Source organism: Myotis yumanensis, unplaced genomic scaffold, assembly GCF_028538775.1.
Source record: "Myotis yumanensis isolate MYYU_CA2020_CCGP unplaced genomic scaffold, mMyoYum1.0.hap1 SCAF_6, whole genome shotgun sequence".
Classification (NCBI taxonomy): domain Eukaryota; kingdom Metazoa; phylum Chordata; class Mammalia; order Chiroptera; family Vespertilionidae; genus Myotis; species Myotis yumanensis.
This window is the reverse complement of record NW_027223757.1, coordinates 43,555,153-43,575,728: the sequence shown is the minus strand read 5'-3', so window position 1 is coordinate 43,575,728 and position 20,576 is coordinate 43,555,153. Positions and strand designations below refer to the sequence as shown.

The 20,576-nt window shown below is 36.7% G+C and overlaps 1 protein-coding gene across 1 annotated transcript in view; it reads right to left on the bottom strand.

The window, feature by feature from the left end:
• The window catches only part of ASCC3 (activating signal cointegrator 1 complex subunit 3), a 252,026-nt gene that overhangs the window by 42,284 nt on the left and 189,166 nt on the right, over positions 1-20,576 (bottom strand). The window lies entirely within an intron of this gene.

The following is a 20,576-nucleotide window of genomic DNA, read 5'->3' as shown; positions in this document are numbered from 1 at the left end:
ATGTTATCTCTACTTTTCTTGATTAGTTTAGCTAAAGATTTGTCAATTTTGTTGATCTTTTTAAAAAACCAACTTTTGGTTTCATTAATTTTTCTCTACTGTTTCAAAATAACATTTTTATTGATTTCAGAGAGGGGAAGGGAAAGGGAGAGGGAAATATAAACATCAATGATTAGACAGCATCATTGATCCGCTGCCTTCTATATGCTTCCTCCTGGGGATCGAGTAGACAACCTGGGCATATGTTCTGAATGGGAATTGAACCTTAACCTCCTGGTTCCTGGGTCGATGTTTAATCACTGAGCATATTGGCCAGGCTCTACTGTTTTTCATTTATTTGCTAATCTTTATTCTATGTTTCCTTTGTTTGCTCTTCTTTTTCCAGTTTCTTAAGTTGGCAGGTTATTTAAGAGTGTGTTAATTTCTACATTTGTAAACTTTCCAAACTTCCTTTTGTTATTGATTTATATTTTAATTCCATTGCAGTTGGAGAACACACATTTTATGATTTCAATGGTCAACCATCAACTTACAATGGTTCAAGCTTTTTTTTTTTTTAACTTTATGATGGTGTGAAAATGATACACATTCAGTAGACTACTGTACTTCGAATTTTGATCTTTCCCTCGCCTAGAGATATAAGATATGATATTCTCTCGTGATGCTGGGCAGCAGTAGCCAGCTGAAGATCCCAGTCGGCCATGTGATCACAACAGGCAAACAACCAATACTTTACAGTGTTGCCAGCATGTTTTGGATGTTGTGTTTTTGTATCCCATAATGCATTAAATGCCCATTTGGTGAGAAGAAGAGGAAGGCAATTACTCTCGAGATGAAACTCAGGATAACTGCCCAACTGTAGGCTAATGTAAGCACATTTAAAGTAGGCTAGGCAAAGCTATGATGTTCTTGCATAAGTGTATTAAGTGAATTTTTGACCTAATGGCATTTTCAGTTTATGATGAGGTTATTGGGACATAACCCTATTTTAAATAAAGGAGCATCTATAATTCTATACATCTGTATTAAAATGTTATGTAAAGTCTGTTCCAATGACCTGAACATCGTAACACAGTTTCCCATGAGGGAGAATATGACACCATTGGTAAGAATTCTGAATTTCTAATTATAATGGGATATATAAATCTGCATATTTGAAGATATTCAAATGTATATTAGAATTCTATCTGGATAGCATTATCACTATTAATACAAATATGAACTTTAATTTTTATAAATGGCTGTCTCTCAGGACAGAGTGCAAATATCAACAAATTAAAAACTATAAAGAACACATGTAATAGAACACCCCAAGACTTGTGAAATAGGTCAGTGCTCACATAAAGGCTCATAAGTTTAAAAAATCTTCCTAGATGTCTAACCAACAAACACATATCTGAGGCTTAGAGTTGGGAAGATGAGAGACTTGTGCTATAATACCTAGAGCAATAGAAAGTCAGCATTATAGTGGACAATTCCTAAAGGTACTGGAGACAGCTCAGAATAGTTTCCCAACTGTATTAGATTTTATTCACTTAGCAAAAATTTTTTTTATCTAAAATCTATTTAAATATTCTAAGGGAACTTCCGATTTATTTGAAATGCAAAAAGCTAGGTCGTAGAAGAAACTAACAGAAATGGTAGCTTACATGTATGAATGTATATATGAACAATTCCATTATGAAGCAAAGTCTGCATTGATTGGCAAGAAAAATGTAGGTATCTCTAAAATTTCTGAAAGTTCTAATGAATATCCAAATTTTCTATTTTGATTTAGAAATGTGTTGCTTAGAATTAAGGATGGATTCAGCAAACGACTTCTGTTCTCTTTTGAAGCAATGTTCCTTATGGAGAGTCAAATGCTACTATGGAATTAATCACGCGATTTGTAAGGTCTGTTGGAAAAGACAAGTTTGAAGAAGTTATGATAAACATGTGTAAAATAAAAAACAACACACTAAAGATTTGTGGGTTTGGGGTTTCTTACTTAGGTTAGGTACAGCACTTAAAGATATATTTTCTTCTAAGTGGAAAGGTAACTGATGATACAAGAGGTAGCCAACTTAGCACAGGTTGGGAGAACAATTACTTAAATTTATTATCAGTTATTACTACTTCAAAAATTATTTTAAAAATGACTCTAAGCTTCATCCTAACTTTTCAGTTAGTTCCCTAGTCTTTCTGAGATTTTCTTACTCTTATTTATACTATTTTCTCTGGCTATTTCCTCATAACTGGAAAGCCTTCCCGACCCTCAAGAATCTTGCATTTTGTAGGAACTTCGTTTAAGAAGTGTTCATTTTTAATTCTATTTAGAGCTTTTGAAAATGTATATTTCCCCCATGGACTATAAAATGCTCTTGATTTGGACTCATTATTAACATCATTATTTGGACTCATTATTAACAAAAATCCAAAACTTAACCAGAAGAAAGACGGTTAAGGTGTGACTACAGTCACAGGAAGGGCTGATTTTAAATAAATATCCCAGAACATATGTTTGTCACACTATTCAAAATAAACACCTTGTGAGGTAACAAACACATTTCAAGTGGGCTTTCAGCCCTAACCGGTATGGCTCAGTGGATAGAGTGTCGGCCTGCGGACTGAAAGGTCCTAGGTTCGATTCCGGTCAAGGGCATGTACCTTGGTTGCGGGCACATTCCCAGTAGGGGGTGTGCAGGAGGTAGCTGAATCGATGTTTCTCTCTCATCGATGTTTCTAACTCTCTATCTCTCTTTCTTCCTCTCTCTAAAAAATCAATAAAATATATTTTTAAAAGTAGACTGGATATACATTAAAAAACACACCTGCCAATCTAAGAACTAATGCCATATTTTCTGGTAATCTACTTAAGTGGGTACTTTTGGCATCTAACTTTGAGTCTGTTTAGGCAGAAAGCTGTTGCTTTTGTTCATGCTCATAAAAATGAAATTTATTAACTCATAAAATTAATTACTACAAAATATTTAGAGTTACCAATATTTTGGCTCTCCAGGGCAAACTTTTAAGAAGTTATATTTAAAGATAACAAAGAAAAACAGAGGTTTTAAAGTACCAGATGTCTGGGAAGATCCCATTTGGATTTGAGCTACTTAAATTTGCAATCATGTATTTATACATCTAACAGAGCTTCTGTTTTCCCCAGAATCAGAAAATTAACTAGCTTTGTAGCATCTTCCTTGATCTGCCACCCGTGCCCTGAGGATTAGAGACTCCACCTGAGCTTGTTTTACAAGCATAACAGAAAAAATTAATCTCTGCTGGCAAAGCTCCCACTGGGATACTGATGAATAATGATATCCCTCTTTTGCTGCCCTCTCAGTCCACTAGAAAAGCCACTCTAACCCGGCAACATGGAAACTGCTGAAACCATTCCAGCTGTGGATTAGCAGGCAGGCAGGCATCCATCTGCTCTGTGTGAATCAAGAGAAAGCAAACATGCATTTTTATAGCTAAAGTCACAGTCAAACCCTATAATGTCTTATAGGAATATATATATGTGTATAGGAACATATACATATATACATATCTATCTATCTATCTATCTATCTATCTATCTATCTATCTATCCATTTATCTATCTATCTATCTACATCCCTACATACATACCTACCTAGTGATCTATCTCCCTATCTATCTATATATATATATGCCTAATATGCAAACAACCATTAGACCATTCGCTATGACGTGCACTAACCACCAGGGAGCAGACGCTCCGACGGGTAAGTTAGCTTGCTGCTGGGGTCCAGCCAATCGGAACTGGGCAAGACGGGCAGACACGCCCTGGAGCCAACCTCTTGCGGTCCCTCCCCAGCCTCTAAAACAGGGGTTCTCAACCTGTGGTCGCGACCCTTTGGGGGTTGAGCGACCCTTTCACAGGGGTCGCCTAAGACCATCGGAAAACACATACATAATTACATATGGTTTTTGTGATTAATCACTATGCTTTAATTATGTTCAATTTGTAACAATGAAATTGGGGGTCACCACAACATGAGGAACTGTATTAAAGGGTCACGGCATTAGGAAGGTTGAGAACCACTGCTCTAAAATATTTCTTCTAATTAATTTCCTTTTAATATGTATGAATCCGTGCACTGGGCCTCTAGTCTAGTCAGTAATAGGCAATCACACACTATAAGCCAAAGCAACCCAATTCCTCGGTTTAGTTTGCATTTTCTTGGGCTTTAGATATTGGGAACCAAAGTACATGTTCAGAGGTTATAAAGTATAGCTCTTAGGTTTGGTACTCATATGGGGTTGTTCAACTAAAAATTAAATTTCTAGAGTGCAATATGAGAATGCATTGGGCATATACACATTCCCAGCAGCTCATTAGTAAGGATGCATTAATCAGTTTCTAATCAAGTGCTACACAGAGGAAGTGTGGGCTTTAATTTTACTTGGCTTTATTTTACTGAAACATGGATGTAGTGGATAGCGGTGGACTTTTGTCTTCTCAAAAAAGGAAAGAACCATTGCTTCTGTTCTACAAATAGCAAAATTGAGTTTATCAGGACTCTATTAGCTCCTTATTAATGAGGACTCCAGTGCTTTAATATATTTATAACAGAATGATTACTGATGTTTATAGTACTAACTTTAGGACTCAGAAAGGTCTTTATGGATCTCCTAAATGAGTGAAGGAAAATATTTACAGCATAGTTCTAAAAGTATTTTATAGCATTAATGTTCTTTGAAGTCTGAAATTAATATGATATATAATTTAGAAATTCTATTATAAAATACTTTAATCATACCATATTTTGAGTCAATAATCATAATAATCATAATAATAACAGACCCTGCTTTTAAGTTCTAGTCTGGTATTACCCATGTCACTTTGGTGTGAGTCCCAAGTGCAAGTGCAATGTATTCATCTTTCCTTTTCTCTAATTTTGGTCGCATTCACTGCTTATTTTGATATCTTAATGAGTGTTGTCTCTCTTACGTGTCTTCCTCTTTCACTGATTAAAAAATAACAGTAGTTCAAGGTTACAACACTTTCTGTGCTTTCAGTCCAGCAGAGCACTACAATGCCAGCTTGTCAATGGTTTTGCAAGACAGTTTATTTGTTCATCTGTCAGAAGATGACACCTGTTTGGCATTTGTCTTACAAATTTGCTGACACTATTTAATAAATAACAGGAAATACCTACATAGATGGCATGCAAGACCTAAATCTAATAAGGTGAAGCAAATACATATAGAATAATTCTCCATGGAAATACTTTAAACCTGAGACTATAGTTCTGCCAAACTGCATTATTCTTTTGAATTACATACAAAATAATGAACAAAACATAAGAATGTGCAGAATTTTATGTATCTAAGAAAAATAACATTTGAAAATCACTCTTACCTCCCAGATTTTTTTTTTTAAACAAAGTGAGTTCTAACTTTCTGACACAATCAAATTTCTGAAACATGCTTATATTCTATTGGACTGTCAGCTGGAAAACATTGTTTTGAAAATAAGTGGAGTCTTTTTTTAAGAGAATGTAAGTTAAAATAAAATGCAGATGGTGTGAATAATACTACTCTAATAAAGACCATATCTATGTATTTTATTTGGTAGCAATGACAAAATTTTTCAGGGTACATGTAAGTATGGGAAAAGGGCATATCCATCTCTTTGGGTCTAGAAATAAAAAAATATTCAGCTTCTAATACATTACTGGAAAGGAAATTCCTATAGCTTCTGCCATATGTATAATGGCTCAGTGTAAAAGTATTTATTCACTTCAGTCCTTCTCACAGGGGGAAGACTATAGTTTGCTAAGAATTACTGACTAGTTATACCTTTTTCTTCAAGGAACTTTTCAAAACTATTCTGCTAATTAGTAAGGGATCCTCTATTTGACAAGGCAAGCATAAAAAGCTCTATACTAGAATGAGCATATAGGACTATGTGAAAACTTTTTCCACTGATTCTCTTTCAAGAACTTAAGTTTATGTTTAAGTGATTACAAATACTTTATTCTTAAAGAGATATTGGTCTTTTTAGAAAAGCCTTCCAGTTCCAGTGTTTTTTTTGCTATTATAAATAACACTGCAATGAACATCTGTATACATATACTATCTTGACAACACAGTTGCTTACAAAAGACATTTTTTTAGAGCTTTAACAAAACAACTTCAACATATATTATCAAATTACTTTCTAGAAACATTAGGTCAACAAAGACTGTTTAGCAGTGTCTAGGAATGTAACAACTCACAGCACTCTCACCATCACAAAGTGTTATCTTTTTGAATATACAATTTAATAAGCTAAACAGATTACTATCTTTTGTTTCAATTCATATTTCCACCAGCCATCATTGAGAAGGCTGATTTTTTTTAAACATTTGTTAAAAATGAATTTATACTTCTGTAAGTTGTTACTTAATGCCATGCTTTCATTTTATCATTGGAGTCATAGTGGTTGTTTTTTCAATTTATTGATTAAAAAATTAAAATTTATTTCCCTTTCGACTCTCATAATTATGACAAATATTAATATGAAATTTTATAGAGATGCTTATATTTTATATTCTTATGTAGGCAAATCCATCCATTTCCTTTTGTAATTTCTTCTATTTCTTTATGCTTTTTGTGTTTCTTCCCCTCTCCCTTTAAAAAATTTTAACATTACTCTTGCATTTAATTTTTAATCTGATTGAAATTTATTGTGCTATATGCTAGGAAATTAGAATCTGATGTGGATATTTTTTCTAAAATGTTATACAATTTATCCAACCACAATTGTTGAATAAACTACGCTTTAATCAACAATTTTATGATGTTTTCTTTTTATCTGGTTAGGGCTTCACACAGGTAAGTGAGATGGGTGTCACCACTGTGTGAGGCTGAGGTGGGGAAGGAGGCATTTTGGCATATGGAACAGCACTAACTCCATGCAGGAGCAAAGGGGAAGAGCAGATGGAGGTTATTCTCACTTCAACCGATACTCCAACCAGACTCAGAAAATCTCACGTGACACACTAAGGAACCCACATTTATTTGTGAGATTATTTTTAAATACAAGCAGATAGTTATATTTGTCCTATGTCCAAATCATTTGATATGATTTAAAAAAATTATAATACATCAACTACTAGAAATTGTCATAATCTCAAATTATATTGATGAAAACTCACAATAACAGATATAAGTGACTATAAAATGGTAGGCAATATATTGAGGCTTGACACTATTTTATTTAATATTCCCCTTTGTTTTATATAGGAGCATGGAGCTTGGTGAGATTAAGTGACTAACCCAAGGTTACAGTTAGAAAACTTTGGTCATGTGGCTCTAAAGCCCATGTTCTTAGTAACTAGACTTTCAGCGTAGTCTAAGTATGCTGGTGCAACATACACTTTTTTTTAAAAAATATATTTTATTGATTTTTTACAGAGAGGAAGGAAGAGGGATAGAGAGATAGAAACATCGATGAGAAACATCGATCAGCTGCCTCCTGCACACCCCCAACTGGGGATGTGCCCACAACCAAGGTACATGCCCTTGACCGGGATCAAACCTGGGACCCTTCAGTCTGCAGGCCGACGCTCTATCCACTGAGCCAAACCAGTTAGGCCACTTTTAAAATAGTTAATATCAAACCATATGTTGTAGACATAGGTCTTTTCCTTTCTTGAAGGCAGGGACCACACCTTAATTATTAATCCTCTTGTACCTAACACAGTTGCTAAATAAATACTTGTTGGACTGCTGAAGATGTGTATTTAAGAATATCTGTAGAATAGTAATATGTATAAAAGAGATAAGCTTCTAAATAAGACAAAACAAAGGACAAGCAAGAGAAAATGTAAGGGAGGCAAAGAAACTGCAGTAGAAGAGATTAGAAAAGTATAGAATAATAGAAAGAATAGACATTTCTTCATCAGAAATTAAGTAATGCCTTTCTTGTTTCAAAAATGTTGATTTTTTTAAAACCTATATTTTACAAATACCTAGATTTTAAATATACCCTTCACTACCCCCAGGTATTATATTACATAATGTAATATTCAGTTATTCGGGAAGAGAAACTACTAAATATCACAGCCCAACTCAGAGTTGGCATTACTAATGAAGAAGATTAAACTGACCAAAGCTTTAACTACAATTGAATGAAGAGAAATTTTCCAGATGAATATGTGCCTAATAAAATGGCCAGTTTGATTTGCCTGATTTTTCTCTCAGCCAGGTTCCCAATAGCTTCCTGGCTGTTTCACAGATTTCTGCATAGTCCCAAAAGAAAGAACGGTTTTTCTTACTAATGTAGCTTCCCCATAGATTTCAAGCCCAAGTTCCTAATTCAAAGAAGTGCTAATCCATTTGCAAAGCATCTTACTGAAGGAGTAATCACCCGGACATAATCACTATTATGAATCATAATTACTTTATGATTTCTTCTAATTACTAAGTGGCTTTTTAACAACTATAAATAGATGAGCACTCTTAGGAGCACAGACATTGGTCTGGAAGCCAGGGTAATGCCTCATCAAAAATCATGGTGCTTTTTTATTTGGAGGTACGACGATGTGGCAGTGGGGAAGCATTACATTTATAGACTTTGTTACTCCCGAATGACATGCTAAAACTCAGAGCCATGGCCTCTAGTAAAATACTGACCTGGAGAGAGAGCAAGAGGGAACAAGGGGCAACACAACCTAGGAAAGAAAACTCAGAAATGACACTGTGATCAAGGACAATAAGATCTCTCAAATGAAGTGAGCATATGTCTTATTTTTTCAAACAAAGATAAAACTGACTAAAGGATACCTGCTAGAGTGAGGGCAAAGCTATACTTGGCATCAGAAGGGAAGCAAGACTCTACTTTTCTTTACTCCTCCAAATATTAATAATGAAATAAAAAGCCTCTTAGTCTAATTAAGCTGGCACTTCTGATAGAGACTAAGTGTTCAGGACCTCTATAATATGTAAAGGTGTCTACAGCAGCGATTGTGGTGTGCCATGAGAATTTTTAAAGCATGCAATATCTGACTATCTAGTCAGAGACAGTGACCTATTTCCCCTTAAATTGTAAAAAAGAAAAAAAAAAGAAAAAAAGACAACAGCCAATACAACAATAGCCATCTGGTATGAATGCCCTGTCTTGAACCATAAATATATAGGTCATATAATAGAGTTGCATCTTATTGGTCACATCACATAATAAGGTTGCATCTGATTGGTTAATTCTTGCTATCCGAAAGCCTTATATGCAAGTATAGGAACCTAATTTTTTAAAAAGTCACTTTGGAGCAAAAAGGGCAGAAAATCACTATTATTATTGTTATTTTTTAATCAATCAAAATTATCCCTTTTTTTGGTCAGGCTGGCAAAAAATGTATTTTTTGGTGTGCTGAAGAATTTTAATTATGTGTGCCATGAGATAAAAAAGGTTGGTCCAGAGTATGGCAGACTTCAATGCAAAACAAAAGCAAAACACAAACTAAAACAACACAAAACAAAAATCTATTTAGATCAAAGTCAGATACGTTTGAACACATATCTTCTACCTTATTATATCTTCACACTAATCATGTGATGATAAGTAGGGCAGATATAATTGCACTTTTTTAATTGAATGAAGAAATTGAGGCTTAGAGAGATTAAATGACTTGCCACTCACATTATGAGGATAAATGGCCAAGCTGAAATTTGAAACCATGTTTCCTAAACGCAAATACCATATTCATTCCATCATGCTATATCAACCTCTGTCTGTTGGTGGTCTTTGCACACATTTACAGGTCTTTCTCCACCTCCTCAGTTTCAGCTGATGGCCTTGCTTCCTAGTTAATTTTAAAAAATGAAAGCAAACAGAAGATAATTTCCTCCTCATCCTACCATCCAGTACAACTCTCCTTGCTGCTATATCTCATTACTCTATTTTTCTTGTTACAATGGGTAAATTATCTCTACTTCTACCAAAGGCCAATTCTTTCACTTACACATTGATTCCTATTTTGTTTTGTTTTTTTAAGAACTTTGCTCTATAACACCATTTCCCCCTCTCTCTAGGATCATTTCTATCAGCATATACATCTACACTAATAAAAGACAAACATGCAAATTGACTGTACCTTAAGCCACACCCACCAGCCAATCAGAGCGACTATATGCAAATTAACCCAACCAAGAAGGCAGCTGGCAGCCACGGAGCTGAAGCGAGCAGGAGGCTTGGTTGCTCCAGTGATGGAGGAAGCCAAGCTTCCTGGTTGGCTCTGAGCTCCACTCAAAGCAACAAAGATTCAATTAAAAAGGTAAATAAACCCCAGATACCCGCTTTCAGACGGCTGTGGCCACGGAGCTGGAGCGAGCAGGAGGCTTCCCTCCCACCTGCCCTGGCCGGCTCTGAGCTCCTCTCAAGGCAACAAAGTTTCAATTATAGAAGGTAAATAAATCCCAGAATAATAATAAAAAAAGAGAGGCTGGGAGCTTCTGTCACTGAGGGGGCTTGGCCAGCCTGAAAACGGCCCTCAGCCCCTCACCCAGGCTGGCCAAACCTCCATGGGGTGAGGGTCCCCACTGGGTGGGGGTGGGGGGCTTGACCAGTCTGCAAACAGCCATCAGCCCCTCACCCAGGCTGGCCAGGCACCCCAGTGGGGACCCCCACCCTGAAGGGGATGTGACCAGCCTGCAAACAGCCATCAGCCCCTCACCCAGGCTGGCCAGGCACCCCAGTAGGGACCCCCATCCTGATCCGGGACACCCTTCAGAGTAAACCAGCCGTCCCCTGCTTTTACTATTTTGGGTCCTACAGTATTACATTACTTGGGGGTTGGGAAGGGTATTAGGATATTTAATTTTCCTTTTGCTCTATTCCACAGAAACGATACTGAAATACATTCAGTTGGCTTTAAGTATTGAGAATGATCACAGTTATTTTCCTACTTGGCTGCTTTGTGAGAATAAAAAGCAGGCTGATATATGTATTAGTTTAAACATTGTTTTGACATTATTTGTACTGGGAAAATATTTAAGACAGGAACCATGAACATTTGGAATGCTTTTGATCACTGTTATTAATTGAGAAAAAAAAAAAAGCATTGATTTCTGAACTGCTCCACCTGCTGAATATAATGAGATCCTAACACTAATTTGAGTACTTAAACTTCATTGGGATGAAATGAAAAAACATTTTGAGAAGAAACCAATTTCTAGCATATGAAAATTATATTGTAAAATAGAGGTTTTATCCAATGTTAAAGTTTCTGTTAACTCTTCACTTACTTTTTAAATGGAGTGACAAATGGCTAGAATTTAGGAGAGATATTTTTATGTCCAGCAAGATAATAATTTTCAATGTTATATTCATTACATTTTTACTTCCTCAATGTGGTTGTATGTGTACTGACAATTCCAAATAGTTATGATATTAAGTTATTTTCAAAACCAAATTAATAAAGATTTTCTTTGTCAGATGATTCAAGATAGGGTTCCCTGAAAAGCAGAGAACCTTATTTATAAAACTCTAGGGTAGAGTTTTACAAATTTAACTAGAGTTTTATAAATACAACTTAATTTATATAAAACCTTTCAAAATTATATCTGCAATTTAAAAATGCCTAACTGGAGTCTCACTTTGTACAAGCTGTTATATATGACTACCCAGGAGGTTGGTGATCCCATCCTGCCCATAGGCCAGGCTGGAAACTCTGACTTTTGGGAAGAACAGTGTCAGCAGCTCTTTAGCCTTGAAGGCCAAAGTGCGAACAAACACTTCCCATGCATAGGTAGAGCTATATTAAGCAGCAAAAGCAGAAGAGACAGACATATTCAGCACAAGTCCATTCCTTTGTTTTTATCAGGCTTTTTGGGCTCTCACACAAATGTCCTTAAAACGATATGGATCTGTCTTCTATTTCTTTGGTATTCTCTCAAGTACACGGAATACTGGATAGATCACTTAGGAAATCTTAATAAATGTTGACAAGTCAAAAGTATTTTCTGCAGATAGCTTAGGCTGAGAAAGTTAATGGTGTGTATGTTCTCTTTTTATCTTGTTTTGTAAGTTTAAGTAGAAGGGCAAAATAAGATGCACGAAGAGGAAAAAGAAAAGTACAAAACAACAAAGCAAGGAAAAAGAGAAGGGCATTTAAAAGGTGGCTGGTATGATATGAATTCTTATCTCAATTCTGCCCTTTCCCTGTTGGGAGCTGAGTTTTTGTTTTATTTTCCATGCTGATTGTGGCAAGTTGGGCAAGGCTGGGTCTTTGTTATGTGAAAAAATGAGAAAGTTAAACTAGGTGATAATGAAAGTATTAAAGCTATTCATTCCCTGGTATCTAAAATTATTTCTTAAGACTCCTAGTAATTGACAGTTGTTATTCTGTGGGACAGTTTATGAAGTCAGAGGTAATAAGAAAAAAATCAGAAATTTAAAACAAGACAAATTTCAGATGCTATAACAAACATATTTTATACTCATCAGAACATAAGCAACTTAAAAATCTTTAATCTATCCACTCACAACAGACATGTCTGAGACTGAGGCCTTTTATCAGGAAAGTATTTCAGTTTCCTCTGTGCTGTGGAAAGCTGATAAAAGCTAGAAAGAAGCTAAAAAATAATGACTAGGGAAGGTCTCAAGGGAAAGAAACCAAGAGAAATAGAAAGATACTTTTTTTCAAGACATTTTGCCATCTGTGCCTCTCCAAAGATGCCAGGCAGCTCCCCAGCCTGAGGGTAAGGGAAGCTCTTCTCACGAACCCTGGAAGACAGCCCATCAGGTTTCCCTACCAGGAGGATAAAGAGCAGCAGATGGGATCCTACAATTGTCAGGAGGTTATTTGGAAATGCAAGGCCATGAGGTTGGTGGTGTTCACTGTCACTCAGTTAACCTTTCCTTCCTTTCATTTTTCCTTTAATGAACTCTTTAATTTTACATGCTGGGTCCCCTACCAATACTATTCATATCTGCTTGTCCTTTTTATTTACTTCATTTTAAATTTCTCTCTTTTGAAAAATATAAATTCTTGCTTATTTTCCTGATCTCGTTTGCAATTTTCCATCAAGAGATTTGTAGCTATGCCCCAAACAGGACAAAATTTGAGGACTAAAAATGCTCTATTACTGAAAAATGTTCTATTATGTGGGCAGAGCAAAGAATCCGTGTGCTTTTCAGGAAAGCACTAGAGAGAACTGCTAAACTTAGAAATTTACTGATATGTGAAAATCTTATTGCTCTGGTCCTTTTCTCAATTTGGAATGGTTCTATTTTATATTAACACACAACACTTATACTTTTTAAAGTCAATATCCAAGAATTTGTGGAAAAATAACATTTTCACAATTTTTCAAATTGGATTTTACATATAACCTCCTATTTCTGTGTAGTCACAGGTACCATAACAACCAAGTATGTCTTTAAAAATTGTTTTTTGGAAAATTCTAGAGACAGAATATATTTGGAACACACTTTCTAAAGGTATTAATACTATAGCAACTATCTTCTGAACAATCTGTTCAAATAAATTTTCTCGAACTTTTCCTTTCTATTACTGCCCACTGAGCACATCAAATCACAGTTCTTGTTTGCCATGACGACAGGCACTTTCTCATCTAGACTTAGGCTTTCAGTGCCAACATCGTTAAGAGATTCTTCAAATTACTTTTTAAATGTCCTTTTCCCTCTGGATTTTCACTTATATCTAATTAGACTACTTACTCTATGCCATGTAATCCCTGTTGCCAAAACTGCTAAATGCTTCTGTAAGTAGGAGGAGGGCATCAATGGAGCAAGGCAGATGTAATGTCACTGGTTAAAAATAGAAGTGTGAAGCAGCTGCCTTAATTATAAAGCTTATTAATTCATGGTGTTAGAAAAATTTGGCAAGAGTTGTTATAAAATGTCTAACCTTTCCAAATAGCATCACATTGTTTAAAATTTAAAATATATGTTTTCAATAAGGAATGATGAAATAATCATTTGCCAGTAATTAACATCTGCATTTAATAACTATAATTATTAGCTATAAGATCATACATAATTTTAAAAGTAACCCTGCTTCTTGATTGACCTGTTAAAAGTATATATCCTTCCATTTCAATGCTTTAATTGTTTTTTTACAGTTGGAATTAAATCATAGGAAAAGGATAAAATATGTCTAGGAGAGGAAGAAAGGTATAAAAACAAAGAGGTCTAAAAAGCTACTTTCTATAGAACCTGGAAAACTTAATTAATCTCATCAAACTGCAATTTTGTTTTCTATATATTAACACTTACCATGAAGGGTTGTTTGATGTCTACAAATAATGTACACTAAAGTGCCTGTATGGTAGGTGCTCAGTAAAAGCTAGTGGTTATTATTATCTAATAGATATATTAAGACAGGATTTAAATAAATGGGTTACTATTATAGAATAACATTAGTAGAGATAGTCTCAATAAAGTCTTTGACCTTATACCCAGAATATAGTATTTTACTGTCATTGAAAAGCAATGGCATCTAAAAGTATAAGTCAGAAACAGTTCTATTTTTTAGGAGAAAGTAAAAAGAGAAGTTTCAAAAGAGCTGTTACTGCCCTAACCGGTTTGGCTCAGCGGATAGAGCGTCGGCCTGCGGACTGAAGGGTCCCAGGTTCGATTCTGGTCAAGGGCATGTACCTGGGTTGCGGGCACATCCCCAGTAGGGGGTGTGCAAGAGGCAGCTGAATCGATGTTTCTCTCTCTGTGTTCCTCTCCCTCTCCCTTCCTCTCTGTAAAAAATCAATAAAATATATATTTTTTTTAAAAGAGCTGTTACTAACAAAAAGACATTAGTGGGGTGTATTCCCCCCCACCCCAGTGTTGACTGAAATAAAGATTTACATATAGGGTGGGGGGAAAAGTAGGTTTATAGTTGTATGTGAAACAGAGTTTATTCTTTTTTTTTTTTTTTTAGTTTTTTTTATTGTCTTAACTTTTACATATGTCTCCTTTTTCCCCAATTGACCCCCCCAACCATATTATTATTTATTAGTTATTGCATTATTTTTCATACAAACTATAAACCTACTTTTGTCCTACCCTGTATAATAGAGTAATAATCAATAGGAATTAGTACCTCTAAGCATAACAGACTGCGACATTTAAAGAAATGAGACCCCCCCCAATATTCTGAAGGATAAAAATATTCCAAGTATCTAGAGGGCCATGAGAAAAAAAACCATGTGGCAAAGGTCTAACAGTAATCCCTGCCTTCCCTGGTCTGTAATGGAATTGGTCATCATCTATCACACCAAACATGACAGGTACAGTTCCATCTTCTCTTTTAGTTCTTTAGTGGTTTTACCATTAATAAATTCATTCCAGCCCTTTCTGAATCTATATATTTTTGGCCTATATTATATCCATCAATTGAAGTAATAAATTCTCTGAGTTTATTACTTGCAGGATCAGATGGAACTTCCTACTAATTGAAAAAGTTACTCTGTTCAAGATCTAAAGAGGGCCCCATTCGTACAGTTCATTATTTGCATTTCAGTTACACTGATTCAAAGCCTTTGCCTCTCCAGACTGAAACGCCCTATTCACATACCTTCTATCATTTGAGTAGCTCACTTGGACCCACTCAAAAGTTCTCTATGATGTTCTTTTGATGTGGGGCCAGGAGAAATGTATATAGCAAATCTCCTGCATAGGGAAAATTAATATGAAGGACAGAATACTATAACCTGTTTTATTTTCAGAGACTGTTTTTTATGATGGGCAACATCCTACTGCCATTCTTAGAGCATCATACTGAGCTGGTGACCTCAGTTAGTAACAACACCCAAGTGTTTTATATATTACTAGAGGCCTGATGCATGAAATTCGTGCAAGAGGCTCTGCCCTCGCAGCCCTGGCTTCATTCGGCTGTCCTGTCTAATTAGCATATTACACTTTTATTATTATAGATTACCATGGCCCATACTTTATGTATGTATTAACACACACACACACACACACACACACAAAGAGTTTATCAATAATGTTCTCTATCTTCTATCTCTGGCCCCTATAAATAGCCTCACACATTGTAGGCACAAAATAAATATTTTTGGATGAATCAATATATGGTCTGTGGGTAGAAATGTAACTGATGAAATATAATATGGACAAATAGAGTAACATATTAAGAATAAAATATCTAATTTATGCATGCTTCAGTATCTGCTTAAGATAGTAAGTCAATTTCATTTAGCATAGCTCCTTACTATTTGGAAGAGTTTAGTTTTCATCTTTAAACTTAGACATTTCCTGTTGCCTCCATCGTTTGGTTCAAAGGGTTATATTGTCAATATAAATCTGCAAAATACAAGGCTAACTCCAACCATTCAAATGATAAAGGAAAAGAACAAAAAGGGAAGAATTCAGAAAATATGGTATAAATGTACCTAATGTATGAAATTTTTTATCAAACCCGACAACCTTCTGCTAGAAACACTGTGTTAAAAGGAAGTCTATAGTGTCAAAAACACTGTGAAAGAAGCATACTATGAAATGGATGATCTGATTAAAAATTTTTCTTTAAGGAAAATGCCTTTTCTGGTAAATATTGCAATAAAATTATATCCCTACTCAAAGGAAATTCTAATTCTACAAAAGTTGAAAGTAATGTACAAAATGAGTAGATAAAGAGTAAGAATTCCAATTCATTTAAATAAAGGAAAAACAACTCTATGGCCAAATATGAAATTCTAAACTAAATCTTCTCTAAAGGAAAGAAAGGTCTAAAAAAGGTACTAATTATTAGATTCAAATATATAAAACTCAGAGAGATTATCATTTAAAACTATGTTTTTATGTCAACTGAAGAGAAATAATAGGTTTATGTATTTTTAAATGCTTGTTGAAAGTGACTCAATGTTTTAATATTCTTACCAAATTTTATGGGGACTGTCTAGATTTTTTCCTCTGTGCTAGCAATAATCACATTGCAATATAATCAAATGACCTAAAAATATCAAAAAACATAATTTCTACACTATCATTAATATAACTAGAGGCCTGATGCACAAAAATTTATGCATTCAGGGGGGGTCCCTCAGCCCGGCCTGTGCCCTCTCACAGTCTGGGACCCCTTGGGGGATGTCCACCTGCTGGCTTAGGCCCGCTCCCTGGGGGATCGGGCCTAAGCTGGCAGTCAGATATCCCTCTGGCAGTCCAGGAGCCCTCGGGGGATGTCCACTTGCCAGTGGGGACCAGGCCTAAGCTGCAGTCGGACATCCTTAATGCTGCTCAGGTGGGAGAGGCTCCCACCATCACTGCTGTGCTGGCAGCCGTCAGCCTGGCTTGTGGCTGAGCAGAGCTCCCCCTGTGGGAGCACACTGACCACCAGGGGGCAGCTCCTGCATTGAGTGTCTGCCCCCTGGTGGTCAGTGTGTGTCATAGTGACCAGTCATTCCCAGTCTTTCTGCTGTTAGTGTCAATTTGCATACTACCCTTTTATTATATAGGATAGAGGCCTGGTGCATGGGTGGGGGCTGGCTGGTTTGCCCTGAAGGGTGTCCGGGATCAGGGTGGGGTCCCACTGGGGTGCCTGGACAGCCTGGGTGAGGGACTGAGGGCTGTTTTCAGACTGGCCACACCCCCTTCAGGTTAGGGGAACCTGCTGGAGTGCCTGGCCAGCCTGGGTGAGGGGCTGAGGGCCGTTTTCAGGTTGGCCACAGCCCCCAGCCACCCAAGCTCCCAGTGGAGGCTGGCTGGAAGCAGGTATTTGGGGTTTATTTATCTTCTATAATTGAAACTTTGTTGCTTTAGCAGAGGCCACAGCAGCCAGGGCAGGCGGGAAGCTTGGCCTGCATCGCCGGGGCAACCAAGCCTCCTGCTTGCTCCAGCTCTGTGGCTTCCGGCCGCCATCTTGGTTGGGTTAATTTGCATATAGTCGCTCTGATTGGCTGCTGGGTGTGACTTGGGGCGTGGCAAAGGTATGGTCAATTTGCATGTTTCTCTTTTATTAGATTAGATATCTATATATATAAAAGCCTAAGCACCTGTTACGACTGAACGACTGGAATAACCAGAATGACTGGTCGACCAGTCGCTATGATGCCAACTGGCTACCAGAGGGTAGACGCTCAACGCAGGAACTGCTCTTTGGTGGTCAGTGAGCTCCACCCACCCAAGGTCCCTCCCTCCACCGGCTGCCCCTATTGGTCCCTGGTGCCAAACCATTCGTAGAGACCTGCTTCTGAGTTAGGGTTTCATATGTAGAGCAGCTCCCTCACTACGGTCTATTGAAAGTGAGGCCTTGACACAAGGGTTTGTCTCATTCTCGTCCTCTCCCTTCCCTGTGGGCCGCCCACCCACGGTGGTGGTGGTGAGGGAAGGAAGGTAGGGGGAGGTGGGGAACTGCACAGTGGCAAGGTGCTGATGGCGGAGGTGGCAGCGTTCATTCCTTCTGCACCTGGCCTGGCAACTGTTGCCTCCTCTCCTGACCCCACCAAGGCCTTCAGGCCCTGGGATGGATGGGAAACCAGGGGGGTGGTGGCGGACACAGCCACTTTCCCGAGGGGGTTGGGGGGGGGGAGGGAGTGCCAGTTCCCTCCTTGAGGCCAGTGGCCAACCTTCCACCGTCCTTCTCCCTGGCCTTCCAACCTCCTGTGGTCCCTCCTTCTGTCCTTCCTCCGGTGGCAGGCCCCGATAGGCCTGGCCCCAATTGGCCCTGATCGCTGGCCCGGCTTAGGGACCCTACTCATGCACAAATCTGTGCACTGGGCCTCTAGTAATATAATAAAATATGCAGCCTAAGAAATGAGAAAATTGTTAAAAATATTATAGTAAGTTCAAAGTAATATTCAAGAGAATAGAAGCTTTCCAGTTGTGGATCTTCTCAGGAATACTAAAAATTCCTCTTAAAAATAATTAATACTTTTTTAGTAAGTTTTAAAATGACTTTAGAAGCATCAATGGTTGCATCTCAGTAAAAGGAGACACTGAAGTGAATAAGTTATAATATTGAATTCTTAAAAATCATGTGACTTTATTAAGTATTATAAAAACAAAGATAATGGAAATAGGCCTTTGAAACACTAATGCTACCTCACTGCTTTTCTTTGCTCTGAGTTGTCCTTATCATCCTGTTCTCTATAGCTTCTGTCATGGCTAGTTTCCTCCTAGTTTCAAAAGGAGATGAGAGTAAAGAAGATGATGAGGCTATGTGAGTCGTTTAGGAATCATGGGAGTGGACACGGAAAACACTTAAAAAACTAAATGAAAAAATCATTTCTAGAAATTACACTGTAATTACTTCAAATACAATCTTGCTTTATTATTTAATGTTTTTTTTCTGTTAGTATTCATGTTCTTTTTAATAGAGAATAGTTCCTAGACAAGAAATAAAACAGTGGTACCTGCAGATCTCCTTGTCACTGTGAGTCCCACAGTCCCAGTGTCCCAGTATGCTCATTCCAAAAGAATTCTAAGATATTAGACTTAGACACTGTCTATAAGAAGTTGGGAGTTTCTTGGACCAAATACCATAGGATAGAAAGATTATATTATCGTTGCTCTGAAAATTATAAAGTGAGCAAACAATTACAGTAAACAATATTTACATCAATATACTAATGAGTTTATCTTATATATATTTGCAGATGATTTATTTTGTTTAGTTATTCACAAAAGAGTTGACTTTATTTTAATAAAAATATTCCATGAGGTTAGTGTAACTAGTGCTATGCACTGTAATGTTGAAAAGAAACAGGCTGTTGAAAAGATGTGAACAGACCTCTTGTTCTGATCAATGTCTTTTCATAGAGATGACTGAAGAAACTAGTGACTTAATTGCTTTGATACTGTATACATTTTTGGGCTATTTTAGTGGGGTGGAGGGGAATACAGAATGTAATAGGCATATGGTTTTCACCAACCTCCTTTACAAATAGTGTACATCCAGTCTTAACATGACATACTTTGTACCTCCCACCTCAGTATCCTCTACCTCACTCTGTGTGTGCATGTGTGTGCGTGCGTGCGTGTGTGTGTGTGTGTGTGTGTGTGTGACATGAGAGGCAGCATAGTACAGAACCCACACAGTAACAAGTTCCTAGAGTAGCGACTGGCACATGAAAAGTGCTCAAAGGTGTTAGCTATTAATATATGCGTTCCCCAGGTAGACAAGTACTTTTAAATATTAGATTAGGTAAATATATCATGATAGGTAAATGTGAAAGAAAATTATATTCTTAAATCTAACAGATACTATTTTAAGATGCTTTCCAAAATTATTTAACCATTATTTTACTGTCTTTCTCCCAGGTAAATCCTGTTTTTATGAAACTCTGACTGGGAAATGATAACCTCATTCTTAAGGATGTAAAAAATTCTTCATATTTTTTCATACCTCTTATTTCAGAAATGAATTTTTAATTTTACAAAGAAACAGTTTTTTCAATAGCTATTTTAATACTCTATTTTAATCCTCTACATTTTCCTATAGAGCAAACAACAGAAAACCTATTAATACAGGAGCCATCCATTCTTCAATTCATCATCAAATATTTTTGGACTTACTATAATTATACTTGGTTCTATGCTGCCCACAGAATCTATACACTAGAAAAACTGTTAATGGGATATTAAAGTCTATTAAAAATAATAAAGCAAT